Genomic DNA, 15,703 nt, shown 5'->3' on the forward strand with positions numbered 1-15,703 from the left:
ATAATTAATCTATCTTCAATAAAATGTAAACTTTGTTTCCGTGGCTAAATGTAGATTAATTATCTTTCTTTTCGTTGAAAGTTATTCACTGAAAAATACTACTCCTTTCTTTAGAGTTTTAATTTCTTTGAACTTTGCTTTTACCAATATGGTCTCTGGATTTACTTTGATACTAAACGGCATATTCGAGATATTGGTCTCCTCTGAAATAAACTTTTGAATATTTTTCTTGTAATAGTTTAGGGATAAAGGGCAAGTTGGGTATTGATTTTTTTCAATTTGTAACAGTTATTTCTTTACTTCGTGCAATTAACGTTTACAGGTACAAGTCAGCGTTTTACTTTATGAGTGTTGGTTCTCTGTTCAAAACCACATTAAGCGGAAAAGTAATAAAAAAATACCTGTCACCCCCACTTCTCAACAATATTAACTTCAAATAATCAAACAAAGCTCAACCACTTCAAGTCTTGACTTCCGCGACCAACTAATATTTAAAACTCAAAACACAGCACTCGATGATGTCTTTTAAAGAGAATTAGCGTGTTCTCTAATAAACTGTTCTTGGTTTGTCGTTTAGGGACAAGGGGAAAAGCTATCGGATTCGCAATAAACTTCCGATTGATTCTCAATCAATAACTATTAAGTAGGATGACCGGTCTCTTTAATACTTAATATAGACTACACATTCAGTGCATCCAACGAGAATTGCAGAATTTACTCTATTACGACACACATGCCGAAGTGACACAATAAGTACTTACCAAAGATGGCTTAGTCACTATTCCTCAGCGCTTGCGTACACCAACACAACCACAATAAAATAACTAAACGTCTTCGCGTGCACACGTCTCTTCACGCACACCATCCAACGAAAAATCTCCCGAAAATATTGAAACACGGTTTGAATAAATCGGAGCTTTTCCTATACCTGTCGAGTCTGCACTCTAGCGAATTCGGCGACATAGTCACTTTCTATACAAGCCGATAATCTTCTCAAAATATCTTCCCAAACGACTTACGTATCATACTGTAGAAATAGTCTCTCTCGAGGCTCACTTCTCGAACAATGGTCGGACACTCAACTGAAATCCTAAAAGGATAAACCAAGAACAATTTTCTGGAATAAACATATCACGCTATTTCTCTCTTTAACAATAAGAGTTTCTTCAGCAATCACCGAAAAGCGTTCGTAGTGGCCAGTTGCATCGTAGTTGTCTTTGCCGCACGTCGCGATGCAGCAGTCAGCTGGGCGTAGTTGCTAACTTGATAGTGCACAGCTTTTCTCGACCATATGTGTCATATATCTACAACATTTCGACACAAAAATATAAGTAAAGTATAGAAACAACTCAACAATTTCTTCATTCTCCTGGAACATAAAAATCGATGGTAAGCTGAGACGATACAAACAAGTGATGCGCTTTTTTCGGGCTGAAGAAGATTTGGCGCATGACATGCCCCTCTCAGCCTGCTGGCCACAAGCTGCCGCTTGGGCCTTAACCCGGCCCAGCTAATGATTTTTGTTTTCTTTATTTGTGTTTCAGACTTTTGGTAAGCTCTTCTTTCTTCCTTGCTGCTATAACCGATTAATTAATCTCCTACGTCTTAGGATACGCCTTATTTACCTTTTCTTTAGTATGAAAAAGAATTTTCGCAGTTTAACCAAGATGTCACATAATACACAACTCATGATGAATTCTTCTCGGGTTATCAACCGAGAGGTGGCGTCGTCTTGACGCAACGTTTCAATGAGTTTCGCACCCATCATCTTCGCCAGAAGATGGTGGGTACGAAGCTCATTGAAACGTTACGACAAGACGACGCCACCTCTCGGTTGATAACCCGAGAAGAATTCATCAGTGGAATACGCCGAGAAAGACTGAAATCGCATATACACAACTCCTGCCGGCACGATGCAACGATTTAAAAGTTAGAGCAGTTGCGTTACCATTTTCACGTCGATATTAGACACAGCTCCCTGTAACACTTGTAGCGTTTCCGACGTAGAAAACTCTTCTAATCACCACCTTTTAGGCCACGTTTAGCAACCACGTAATGTTTTTGCGCAAATCACCAAGATCATTTCGTGCAGATCTAATGTAATTCCAGCTCAGAATCATATAATGACGCTTTGTTTACACTGTAGAAAAGGCCGGTTATCCGTGGACAACGGATTCAATTCTCAGCTTGACGTACTGTGATGTCGAGACGGGTCCCCTAAGGGATTTATTCAGATGTAAACAGACAACTTGGAGTGCAACCAAGCACCGATCACCGTGCAAACCAAGCACCTATATTCCATGCGGCCCAGTGTTTCCCAAAGTGCTTCCAACAGCTATTTTGTTGGCGGCATTATCTGTAATATGAACAACAAAGTAAAGTAGGCTTTTAATTACCCAGGGAAGTGGTTTTAAATGTTTAGTGTACGGAAAGCCAAGAAACGAGACATCTGCATATATGATGGCTTCACTAACGTCTTATGTTATTCACTTCATCTTAACTGTAGACATGGGTGAGCTGAAAAACGTCATCAGATGACAGACTCTGATGAGTTCTTCGTCTTAAACTATTGTAGATATGACTTTGGCTGTCACTGACTTCCCTTGACAGACCTGATGGCATAGCCAAACGCTTAAAACGCTAGTTTGGACGGCAAGAAGGTAAACCAAACGATACGGAATTCGAAATCGCTCACCTGATTGAAGATCATTTATCTCGTACACTAGAAAATCTAGTTGTGAACTTAAGGTGGTTTCGCACACCTTTCTATGTAAATATTCAATTATACTACACTTCAGAAGCACAACATAAACTGTTGAAAGAAGGGCACACCACCTGCATATACGAGAACTTACTTGTGATTAGTTTATGAGAAGCAAGGAGTGAAACAAGAGCTTTATTTAAAAAATTTAAGAAAGCTTTGCTATGAAAAAAACCTAAACCATCCTATTCGATAGCGCACAGCTGTGAAAGCAGCTTCTGCAGCTGGGTAACTTTCAGTACCATGTCACTCCACTCACTGCATTGTAATGCGCTTGGAATCTTCTTAGCCTGCTGTCCAGAAGGTGATCAGGACGGGGTTGCCCAAACCTGGTCCACCCCTTGACGTTGGCCCTCTGACGTCATCCAGCATGCGAGAAGAATGCTTGCAGCGTTTCTGTAGCATTCGATTGATCTCGATAATGCTACATCGGATTCATTCCAGCAAACACTCTCTTACTTCCTGCGTACTGGAAAAACTTTAGAAATTTGTGGTAAGTTCATATGGGACCAAACTGCTGGGGTCATCGCTCCCTAGGCTTACACACTACTTAATCTAGCTTGAACTAACTTACGCTAATGGCAACACACACAACCATGCCCGAGGGAGGACTCGAACCTCCGACGGGGGAAGCCGCGCGAACAGTCGCAAGGCGCCCAAGACCGCTGGCTGCGTATTGGAGAAAGCTGTGCAAAGTGTTCTCGTGCGGCACCTTCTTGAATGACGAAACTCACACCGAAAAATCGATTAATGATCCGGACTATAGAATGTTGGGGGCAACGGCCTTGCCGCAGTGGCTACACCGGTTCCCGTGAGATCACCGAAGTTAAGCGCTGTCGGGCGTGGCCGGCGCTTGGATGGGTCACCATCCTGCCGCCATGTGCTGTTGCCATTTTTCGGGGTGCACTCAGCCTCGTGATGCCAATTGAGGAGCTACTCGACCGATTAGTAGCGGCTTCGGTCAAAGAATACCGTCCTAACGGTCGGGAGTGCGGTGTGCTGACCACACGCCCCTCCTTATCCGCATCCTCCTCGGAAGATGACACGGCGGCCGGACGGTCCCGGAAGGGCCACTTGTGGCCTAAAGACGGAACTATAGAATGTAAGATCCTGTCCAGATTCTACACAGCCCTCAGTTGGCCCTCAATAATGATGACAGGAGTCCGACTTCCGTAAGTGATGCCATCCCAAGACAACTCCCGCCTACCTCCCTGTTGAAGCCACCGGACTGTGTCCTTGTGGCCGGCACTGCTACTTACCGACTGCACACTCTTCTACAAAGATCGTCAGGTGCCAAAGATAAACCTTGCTTTCGTCGATGAAGAGAACATGACGTCACCGACGCGGATTCCTTTCTGTGTGTTCCCTTGCGACCCGTGTGCACACTCACAGCGATACCTTTGTTTGCAGAACGTTTTTGGGCTTCGTTGCCTAGGTACGGTTTCTGCGGCGTCTTGGTAGGTGGCGCCCTTCTGGTACCTCAAGATTTGACGGGCGTGCGTGGCCTACACTATTACAAGTCTGTTTACCGCGGGTTTACTGCCTGGGAAGGAGTCTCTCTGCCTCGCTGCCTGAGCATGCTAGCCGTTGAGGTCCACTCGCCGTGATTGGATAGCGGATATTTACTTGGAGGAGCAAGCCTATGGCTACTGGAGAGTCGCTGCTTCCGTCTGCCGATGCGGTACCGGCCATACTCTGGGCTAGGCCTGTTCCCTGCTGCTATGACTGGTGGACGTGGCCACACACACCATCCTAAATTATCCTTGGCCTGACGCAGGAACAAAGAATCTGTACTGAATCGCGCATCTCGTCGGGACGTGGGCCGAGCAGGTTACCGTGTGTTGGTTAATTCACGTGTTTCAGTCCCTCTATTGTCCTTAGTTATTCTTATGACTAATTGCTTACGCTTGTCGATTCACGAAAATTCACTTTTTTATTTGAATGCCTTTATAGAACTTGCATAATCTTCTGCCTTGAAAGTTTTTTTTAATGTTCAGATTGGATGCACATTGTGGCCTCTGTAATAGCCAGTAAGATTGTTAGACCCAGTAAACCTTTGGAGCGAGTTCTAGAGTTCAGAGAGTTAGTTTGTCTTTGATTACAAAAAAATGTTCAAATGTGTGTGAAATCTTATGGGACTTAACTGCTAAGGACATCAGTCCCTAAGCTTACACACTACTTAACCTAAATTATCTTAAGGACAAACACATATACTCACGCCCGAGGGAGGACTCGAACCTCCGCCGGGGTCCTTTGATTACAAATAGAGGAATTCCCTGAGTATTATAGAAACAGAAATGTAAATTTTTATTCCGTGTCCCCGTGAGCTTAATGATTCGTAACTGTTCATGTTAAACTTGGCCTCGTGACGTAGTTAAATTTGCCCTCTGTGGTAAATAAATAAGTTAAAAAAATTTTCTTTATGCTCAGCGCCTTGGCACTCACAGATTCTACTTCTCTTTCACCTCATTTTGCCCACTTTCTCCGCGCACTACTCTGCTGGGCAGAAGTGGAGGAATGGACGCATAGAAGCCAAACATCGTGTGGAGACGGTTGTGTATTGTCTGTGTCAACACAGCGTTTCCACTTGCCACCAAAGAGGAAGAAAGAAGTTCTGTAGCTACAAGTCATACACGGTCCACTCAAATTTACTTGAGCACCGCGTATATTCGACGTCGACTTGCAACAACCACTCACAGCGGCAGGTGCCTCCACTAGCAGTGGAGGGTAGTAAGTCGTTCGGAGGGATGCGGGAAACTGTGCAGTCGTTGTCCTAATGTGGGAACTAAGCAATTTATCTGATTTCAAAAAGGACATGGTCATTGGTTTTCGGGCCAAAGGTGGAAGTACTTACTAAACGGCTAAGTCTGTAAACTGTTCACGTGCAGCCGTGGTAAATACATACCGTGCGTGACAAAACTCCCTTTCCAAAACAGGCATCGAGGCAACTGTGGTGCAGCAGGGGTTATAGATGACAGGGGTAGATGACGGTTGCGTCGATCTGCACGGCCGAATAGACGTGCAACTGTTCTGCGAGTGACAACCCAGACGAACCAAGGGCCAATCAATATTTCTCCTCAATGATAATTCACCAAACATTGCTGCGTATGTGTATGCAGGTTCACGTACCCATGCTGACTACTGTTCATCGGCGACGAAGGCTGGAATTTGCAAGTCAGTACCGCAATTGGAAGTCCACTGAATTGCGACAAGCGGCCTTTTCAGACGAATTAAGTTTTAAGTTTCCTCAAGCAGATGGCCGTTGCCGTGTACGGCGTGCAACGTCTGAAAGCAAATACCCTGCAATAATCGTTGTGAAGGTCCAGACCGGAGGAGGGAACCTTAGGAGTGTTTTTGTGGTATTTCCCGGGTGAGCCTCGTCATTCTGGAAGGCATAAGTATGCATGTGCCCTTGTGGACCATGTCCACCCCTACAAACAGTTTGTTTCTCTTCGGCACATGGCATCTATTAGCAGGACAATGCAATGTATCATACAGCTCACGGTGTAGATTCGTGTTTCGAAAAATACCAGGATGAGTGTACTATACACCTCTGGCCCCCAGACTCCCCGCATTTAAACCCAATCGAGAATCTGTGGGATCCTCAACCGAGAAACCTAGCGCAGTTGGCCGCTACACTGGAGTCAGCATGGCTCCACAGCGCTGTCGGTAATTTCCAGAACCTCAGGAATCTCGTCCTTCACATTTCGCAGTGGACAGTACTGCAACAGGTAGTTATTCAGGCTTCTGACAGGTGGTCACATTAATGTGACTGGAGCGTGCAGAACGAAGCTGCTTCCGTTTACTACTGCCGAAGTTCTGTGTTCAAGAATAAAACGAGAATAATATAAAACTATGTAACTAGATACCTAATAAAAACGTTACATTCATAATAACAAGTTGTGTAAATGTTCAAGTCGAAAAAAGTCCAAATTCAATGAAATTAATACTAAAATTTAATACGATCGACGTCAGGAGGGTCTTACAGACCAGACCAGTCCACCGTACACATGAGGAGATAAAAGGAAATGAGTATATGAAATAAATTCTAACATTCAAACCAATTACGTGTAGAAAAAAATATCTCTTGTAATGTAACTATACAGCGATTATCAATATACAGAACATACTTATTGCAATAGGTATTTGTTAAATGATAGATCTTGGGGTGCAAACTCACTACTAACATTCTCGTTACTTCGCTTTTTTTTTCTTTTTTCTTTTCTTTTTTGTTAGAACTATAAGCCCGTCAAGCGAAATCCAAAACATTATAGTTTATCAAAGAAAATAAGATCATAAACAACAGAAATGACTAGCAATATGTAAGCTTTACTCGACCATTCTGTACCCATTGGTTCTGTAAGAGAATGCGAACGACCACAAACAAATTGGCGCAAATGTTCATTTCCTGCAATATGATAAACTCAAACAATATCTTAACATGTAAAATTAAATAACTGAGTTTACAGGTTCAAAATAATATTCTAGTTTATTATTATGTACTAATTCTTTCCGATCTTAAGATAGGGTCTTATTTTCTTGATATCGCTGCGTTTTATATTTGGCTTGCAAACTAAAAACTAAGAGTTAATTGATGTGCAGTGAAGTAAACTTATTACTTAGAACGATAATTTTGTGAATCATATTGACCGGTGTTTGTGGGACTTACTGAACTGCTGAAGTTGTTTATTTCCCTCTCCTCAGCGTTGTACGCATGGAACGTGTACTTGTATTAGCTGCCGACTGATTAACCTTACTGCAGTATGGTAAATGTGTTCTTACTGATGATCAGAAATCATCAAATCATGAAATCAGGGACAAGCATATAACCTACCCCCACTGAGGCTGAGGTTGCCACTGGTCTAAAGGATGAACATCGACAGTGCTGTTCTCTCCCAATGGGGGACTGTAGACAAATTTGCTATTTAACTTAAGACATCGACATACAGTATATTGATTATGAACTGCACGTTTGACCGCTGGTCCCCTTACCAGCCAAATTCCGCTGAATATTTCTTGCACTATCAGATTTGAAACTGCTATCTCCCAGTACTGTGACATCGCTTTACCTTACTTTAGCAACTTCACCTAAGGATGCCGGACGTCGAATAGCTAATCATATTTAATCTTAAAGTGTTTGACAGTCGTTAGGATACGTATTTCCCTTCGACCAGGCAGACAGAAGGAGCCGTCCTTCACCCCTTACATGTGCTCACTGCAGATTTGGAGCTAGCGTTGGGCGAAAGTGTTCGAAAATCTCCAGGGGCCTCCCAACATCAGATATGGAGCCAAAGCTACCATTCTGTTGAAAAAAAAATTGTTTCATAAGAAAATTTTCTACAAGAAACTGTGTGATTAGACTTGCATTTCGAGGAGACTACCTTTTGAAAGCTAACTGGGAAGTGGACGTATTGTAGAACTGAATTCTGTATGTTTTGATCGCTAGAGAAACCGAATCCATCGAGGGAGAAGGACCGACGAGGACTCGCTATCACCCGCAATAAAGTCATAGATTGTCTCACCTTAGCCGGCCGGAGCGGCCGAGCGGTTCTAGGCGCTACAGTCTGGAACCGCGCGACCGCTACGGTCGTAGGTTCGAATCCTACCTCTGGCATGGATGTGTGTAATGTCCTTTGGTTAGTTAGGTTTAAGTAGTTCTAAGTTCTAGGGGACTGATGACCTCAGAAGCTAAGTCCCATAGTGCTCAGAGCCGTTTTTTTCTCACCTTACCTTCACCACTCGCTGTTATCCAGTTAACGTACGCTGATGGCAGGCATCATGTAGTTTGACAGATGTCATGCTATGAGACGAACGATGTGTATACGAACACCGCAAATTGAGCAGTGTTTTATTAGTTAAGCATTCCTCTCTTTCAGTTTAGTTCATGTACCACTGGCGTCCACTAAAATAAGTGCTTATTATCTTTTGTAAGTTTAGTTCTCATCTTCAGTTCGAGGAATTGTTCATAAAGCCTTCCTCGTAAAACATGCACCACTTGTGTCCACTAAAATAAATCGTTATTATCTTTCGTCAGTTAAGTTCTCATCTTCAAATGGTTCAAATGGCTCTGAGCACTATGGGACTTAACTTCTGAGGTCATCAGTCCCCTAGAACTTAGAACTACTTAAACTTAACTAACCTAAGGACAACACACACACCCATGCCCGAGGGAGGACTCGAACCTCCGACGGGGCGAGGCGCCTGTATCGTGACAAGACGCCCTAGACCGTGCGGTTACCACACGCGGCGCATTCCTCGTACTTTCCTTTGCAAAGTCTATTACATCCTACCTCGCAAAGCCATCGTATACTGGTGGTCTATATAAATACGTCCACGTTCTCAATTGCTGGAGACAGTGATTGGCTTTGTTGATATCTTTTGCACAGTAACGAGTGCGCGAAACGACGGTATCTCGTACGGAAAGACAGAGCAGCTGATGCTGCTGAAGGCTCGCTCGCGAACATTTCCGATACTGGCCCCTTGATTATGATGGCATTCAGACAGGGAAAGCTATTGGCGATCAAGTGTTTCCTGTGCAGTGCAAAAGAAGCTGAGGCTGCCATGAATGGGCAGGTACGAGCCTCTCAGCCCGTCGTTTCTCTGGTGTAGCGGTTATCACTATTGCAAACTACATAAATTTCTGCTTGCTTACCATAATCAAACCTTGATCTCCCTCTAGTATTCTATCCACCACACTTACTTCCATTACAAAACTGTCGAATCATAGACATCGCAGAATGTGTTCCACAGCAACCAGTCATTACTTTTAGCTAAGTTGTGCCACAAATTCCTCCCCCCCCCCCCTCCCACCAAATTTTATCAAGTCCTTTCCACTAGTTGTAGATCCACGCATCTAATCTTAAACACTCAACTACAGCACCTCCTGCATCTTCTTGTTCACATTTCATTTCCGTACAAGGCTACACTCCAGACAACTACGTTCTGAAACGACTTGCTGACACGAAAATTTATAACCTGCGTTAAAAAATTCTCTTTTTCAGAAAGGTTTTTCTTGCTGTTACCTAACTGCTTTTCATTTTCCATTCTAAACAGCAAAATGCATTTAATATGCTTAATGTCTCATTTTCTAATCTGGTTCCCTCAGTGTCACCTGATTTGATTCGACTACATTCCGTTAACCTTATTTTGCTTTTGTTATTCTACGTATAACCTCTTTCAAAGATACTGTCCGTTAATTCAACTGACCTGTGACGGACTTACAAGTCATCGGCAAACCATAATGCTCCCATTTCTTCTTCTCTAATTTTAATTCATTTTCTTGATTTCCGATTTTTTTTCTTTCCTAGTTGTTCATTGTACAGATAAAATAATATAGGGAATAAGTTACAACCATGTCTCACTTCCTACTCAACTACTGCTTTCCTTTTGCGTTCTTTACTCTTATAGCTGCTCTCTTGGTTACTGTATAATTTGTAGATTGCCTTTTGCTCCACGTCTCTTATTCTAGCTAGCGTCACAATTTCTAAGAGTTTATTCAAGTTTATGTAAGTATGAAAATTTTAGAAGAGTAGGTTTATCTTTTATAAACATATCTTCCAAGATAAGTTGTCGGATCAGTATTCCCTCACGTATTTCTCCGGCACTCAAACTGATTTACCATGAGGTCGGCTTCTACCAATTTTTCCATTCTGCTGTAAATACTTTGTGCCAGTATTCTGCAACCATGACTTATTGACTAGTTTTTCCATGGATTCACACCTCTTAGCACTTGAACTATTTGGAATTTCAATTTTTAAATTCTTCTTAATAATGAGGGTATTTAGCTCGTCTCACATATTGTGCAATTTTTTTTTTATGGTCTTCAGTCTTCTGACAGATTTGATGGGGCCCATCACGAACTCCTCTCCTGTGTCTTCAGTGAATGTTATCATTAAGATCCTTTCACCGTGATTTTAATCCCAGTACTGAACATTTCTTTTATTTCCGTCATTGGTTCTTCAACGTACAAGCTGAACAGTAGGGAAGAAAAACTGCGTCTCTGTCTTACAATCTTTCTAAACCGAGTACATCTTTGATAGTCTTCCATTCCTGCTATTTGCTTTCAATTCCTGCTTAGCAGGTTGAGTAGTTTCGTCATGATATGTTCTCCAACGGATCTCAATAATTGTGAGGGGATGACTTCTACTCCAGGCTCCCAGTTTCGACGTAGGTCTCACAGTGCCTTTCAAATCCTTCTCGCATTATCATATCTCGCATCTGATCTCGTTCTAAAACGAGTCTTGAAAGAGCACCCAAATTCTATTATTTATCTTATAAGTTTTAATGATTCTGTTTTAAACGAACAATGCTCAATTCCCCCAGCGCCCCATGGTCCCGCGCACTGCGTGTGCTCAGCTTAACACATTAAGAATGGCGCGGGACAATGCGGCGCGGGGGGAATTGAGCATTGTTCGTTTAGAACAGAATCATTAAAACTTATAAGATAAATAATAGCATTTGGGTGCTCTTTCAAGACTCATTTGAGATTTATCTAAATGTCCTAATAAACAGGTTTAAGATCCTTTTGTTAAAAAACACACAATAGTAACTTTATAAACAGTGAAAGATAAAAAGCTAAACATAACGGGCAGAATACTGACAGAAGTGGTGCCTGTAAGGCGTGATCACCAACAGAGTGTCCTAAGATCTGTTAAGGCTCCCAGCTGACACGTCAACCAAAACACCCACGCATAAGGTCCACCCACGCACACGCTAAAGTTGACATAAGAGACCAGGTTATAACTGACTTCTGTAACACACCAAAAGTCTTTAAGATAACTGAGAAAAAGTTTATTACAATCTCTCTTTTTAACGTAATTAGAAAAAAAGGGGTGCCTCGAGAGAGGTTGGAACTTTTTACAAATTTATGCATGAAATACCAAAAATTGGCTCCAGTAGCCAAACATCCTTCAAAACATGTACAGTGGGTACACTAGCTCGGACATATAACATATAAGGCGCAGTCAACAGGTGAACATAATAAAACAGGAAAGCTTGGCAGTAGAAGCGAAAAGCGAAATCCAATTACATCTAAGAGAAAGCTAAGCATAGCGTTACTAGATCAACATGAACACGCCAAAGGCACACTAAATAAGCAATACCAGCACGTGTCGAAATAAGGAAGAAAGTGATGCACAACAACACGGAAAATATTCGAAGAACTGTCCTAAATACTGGCTGAATCTGCGGAAAACAACCAATGTATGACGACAATTACGGCGCTCACGCAGTCTTAATAAGTTCAGGAGCAGCAAGCGTTCGTCCTCCTCTTAAACCAGAACCAACAGCGACATCTGGAAAAGGAGGTGCCACAGGTCGCCCACTTCTGGTCATGGTGCAGCAACGTTCTCCTTGAAAAGTTTCCGTTCTTTCTTCCCACCAAAAACGTCTCTCAACGGCAACCACCAGAAATTTCTCCCCACACGCTGCCCCAGCCTGCTCTATCTAAATAGACCAAAGAAAGCTTCACATCACAGCACCATAGATATACTCAGGAGTCGGTTCACAGATATGGCCCTTGCGGGACGGCTCACACAAGTCATATCTTAATATTTTGTTTGACACAATGTATAACATTGTTTCAGTAATAAATTAAAATAGGTCACATTCCACTGTTCCGACCAAAGCTCAATTGGATCCCCTCTAACCCCTCCCAGTTTACTGAGATTTGGCTAAAAAGAGTCGCATTCCACAAATTGGGTGGCTGGCGAATAGCTTTCCTCTTTCCAGAAGAGAATGAAAAGTGCAAACAATACCAGTTCAAGTTTCTTTCCTTTATGCAGCCCTTCTAGATATTCATTCCACTTTTCAGTCATTCTTCCCTGCTTAGTACTGACTTGCCAACTGAGTTATGAACATTCATACTAGTGCTCTTCTTTTCTTCGAAGGTTACTTTCATTTGCCTATAGGTGGCAAAGATCTTTCCCAGTGGTGCATGCTTAAAAGCTTTGCATTTCTCCGCTAGGAAATCCTGCTTTGCTGTTTTAATCTTCCTCACAATGTCATTTTTTAGTCGTCTATATTACCTTTCGTCTTCTACACTTGGTGCGTTTTTACATTTTCTCCTTTCTTCTGTTAAATTCTATATCTTGCGTGTTATTCAATAATTTCTACTTTTCTTGTGTTTTTTCCCAATTATTCTTTTGCTGTACTCCATATTTCATCTCTCAAAGCTACCCGTTCGTCATTTCCCCCCCGTTTCCATCATTTTCTCAACAGTTTCTGGTCCTTTCAATTTATTTCCCTAATGTGCTATTTTTCTCCAGTTTCTTCAGTTTTAATTTCTATTTCATAACCAATAACTTATGATCATACTACACACCTGCCTTAGGAACCTTCTGGTGTCTTTAGATCTCTTCCAGGTATGCAATCTACTTCTATGAAGAAACTTCCCAGCACATTAAAACTGTGTGCCAGACCGAAACTCGAACTCTGGATCTTTACCTTCGTGGGCAAGTTGCCTAACATTTTTTTAGGGGGGGGGGGGGGGGTGAGGAACAAGAGAGGGGACCGGCCGAAGTGGCCGTGCGGTTCTAGGCGCTGCAGTCTGGAACCGCGAGACCGCTACGGTCGCAGGTTCGAATCCTGCCTCGGGCATGGATGTGTGTGATGTCCTTAGGTTAGTTAGGTTTAACTGGTTCTAAGTTCTAGGGGACTAATGACCTCAGAAGTTGAGTCCCATAGTGCTCAGAACCATTTGAACAAGAGAGGGACATATAAACAGTGCTCCAAAAAAATGCAACAAATCTGCAGATAACGTCAGAAATGCAAATCGGGAAAACTGACCGTTCCTTGTAAGCGGTCGGGGGTTGGGGGGAGGGGGGGGGATGATGGGAGATGAGAACGTCTGCAGCGTCTCCGGCTCGATGGCAGGGCAGGGGGCGGAACGGGCAGAGGACAATCGCACGAGGCCTGGCCACTGCGTCCCGTAGACCAACAGCCAACCAGAAGTTGACAAGAAGGGACTCAATGATAATCATGAAATTCCACATTGTCATACAGGAATGGGAGGTATGGGAGAAAGGTACAAGAAAGATAGCGCGGTATCATGCGCTGCATCCCCCGTTAGCTTGAAGTAACATGAGGGGGCATTAGTGCATCTCGACAGCAGTCGACCCAACTGCGCCGGGCACATTCCAACTGAGCGGGGGACTGTGCAAAACACCACGGATGCAATTGGCGAAATGGTTCGATAGCGTGGACAATGTTCAATCACCACCTGTTCATCCTGTTGGAGCTTCCAAAGGCCGATCCACAACTTGTCCCCATCACTATATGGCGACCGTCCATCCTTCGACCCAAACTATCGCATGAGTCTTGGCTACAGGGAAACACAAAACCTCCGGACAAATTAAAGCATATGGTTCGACAACGGATGAGGGGCGCAGAGGAAACAGACGACCATGTGCGTCGCAGCACTCACACCTGAACACTGACGTAGGTCAGGCGATGGGCGTAATCGTCCACCGAATGACAGGAGTGTCCATCAACCCAGTCGCAGGTAAACGCTGGTTAGTGGCGAATTTTCCACAGATGACGTGATATCATGTCGCTTGGTATGGCTGATGAAAGTTGCGCCACACTACAGTTCATCTCGTTAAAGGATACTTCATCTCAACGTTGCTGCAACGTATGCCGAACAGTAATTAAATATAGAAATATTTCAGACATGGGGGGATGTGTACATGGGAAGCCGGCGTGTACATAGCTAAGGTCCTTAAAAAGACAGACAGATGCGCAAATAGAGGCGCAGTGCTTCCTACCGATGCCAGTGGGGACATGAATATGGTCGCGACTGAGTTCCCTGTGCCCGACCACTGTTTCTTCACGGTGTTCTCAGATATACTGCCGCCACTCGAAACCGGACGTTGGTGAGTCCAAGTCTCATGGCCGTCTGGGAGAGGAGATCAAATGAGCTACCCAAGTACCACTCACGACCTGTCCTCATAGCTTTGATTCAGCCGGTTTGTAATGTAGGAGACGAGGCACTGATGGAATTAAGTTGTGAGGACGGGTTGTGAGTCGTGCTTTGGGAGGTCAGTTGGTGGAGCACTTGTCCGCAAAGGCATGGTCCCGAGTTCGAGTTTCAGTGTGACACACAGTTTTATGTGCCAGAAAGTTTCATATAAGCGCACACTCCGCTCCAGAGTGAAAATTTCATTCTAGTTCTATGATTCTTAAACAAGGTGTTAACAATGGTCAGTAGTACTCTATACCAAATTCAGCTAGGCGACTTCCCTTTTATACATTTAGAATCGAACTGAGCTTGGATGACAAACACAGGTACGTAATTTCATGCTGCTTGAACTCTACGCCAGAGTTCATTATTCGCAGTGTCTCTTAAGTGGTGGGGTGCCAGTCTCTGGGGGATACCTTGACCAGTGGTTGACAAAACTTTTTGTATAGAAGTTGGTGGGGACACTATGGACACTATGCAGTCTTGCGTTACTGTGTTGAAAAGCAACGTCACAGACGCTTCTATGATAGGGCACAACAATGCGTGATAAATGTAACGATTGCTGTCCAAATTACTAACTATGTCAACCAGAGCTGATCGTGTTGTGTACCCAGTGGAACCCCATACTATCTCACCAGCTCTGGGTCTGTTTTATGATGACAGAAGCATTCTGACTACGCAAATTTTTCTGGAATCTTCGTAAACAGATACGTTAGTCACGTCGTTGTGCGCAGAACCAGGATCTTTCTGGAAAGAGTCACGGTGTCTCTCGGATGTCGAGTGCTTTTGAGCGCATAATGGGAATACTCCTCTCGTATGTGCTGCTATTTTAAGCGAAGCCACAGTTGTCGCCACACTGTAAGTCTGCAGTTTTCTAGAGTACGTATCACTATCCCATATCTTGCTGCAAAGATGCCCATTTCCTTACTCAAGGAACTTGAAATAGTTCTTCGAACCTGCACGTCAGATCGAATAATATGTATGTC

The sequence above is a fragment of the Schistocerca nitens genome, chromosome 4 (genome assembly GCF_023898315.1).
Source record: "Schistocerca nitens isolate TAMUIC-IGC-003100 chromosome 4, iqSchNite1.1, whole genome shotgun sequence".
NCBI lineage: Eukaryota > Metazoa > Arthropoda > Insecta > Orthoptera > Acrididae > Schistocerca > Schistocerca nitens.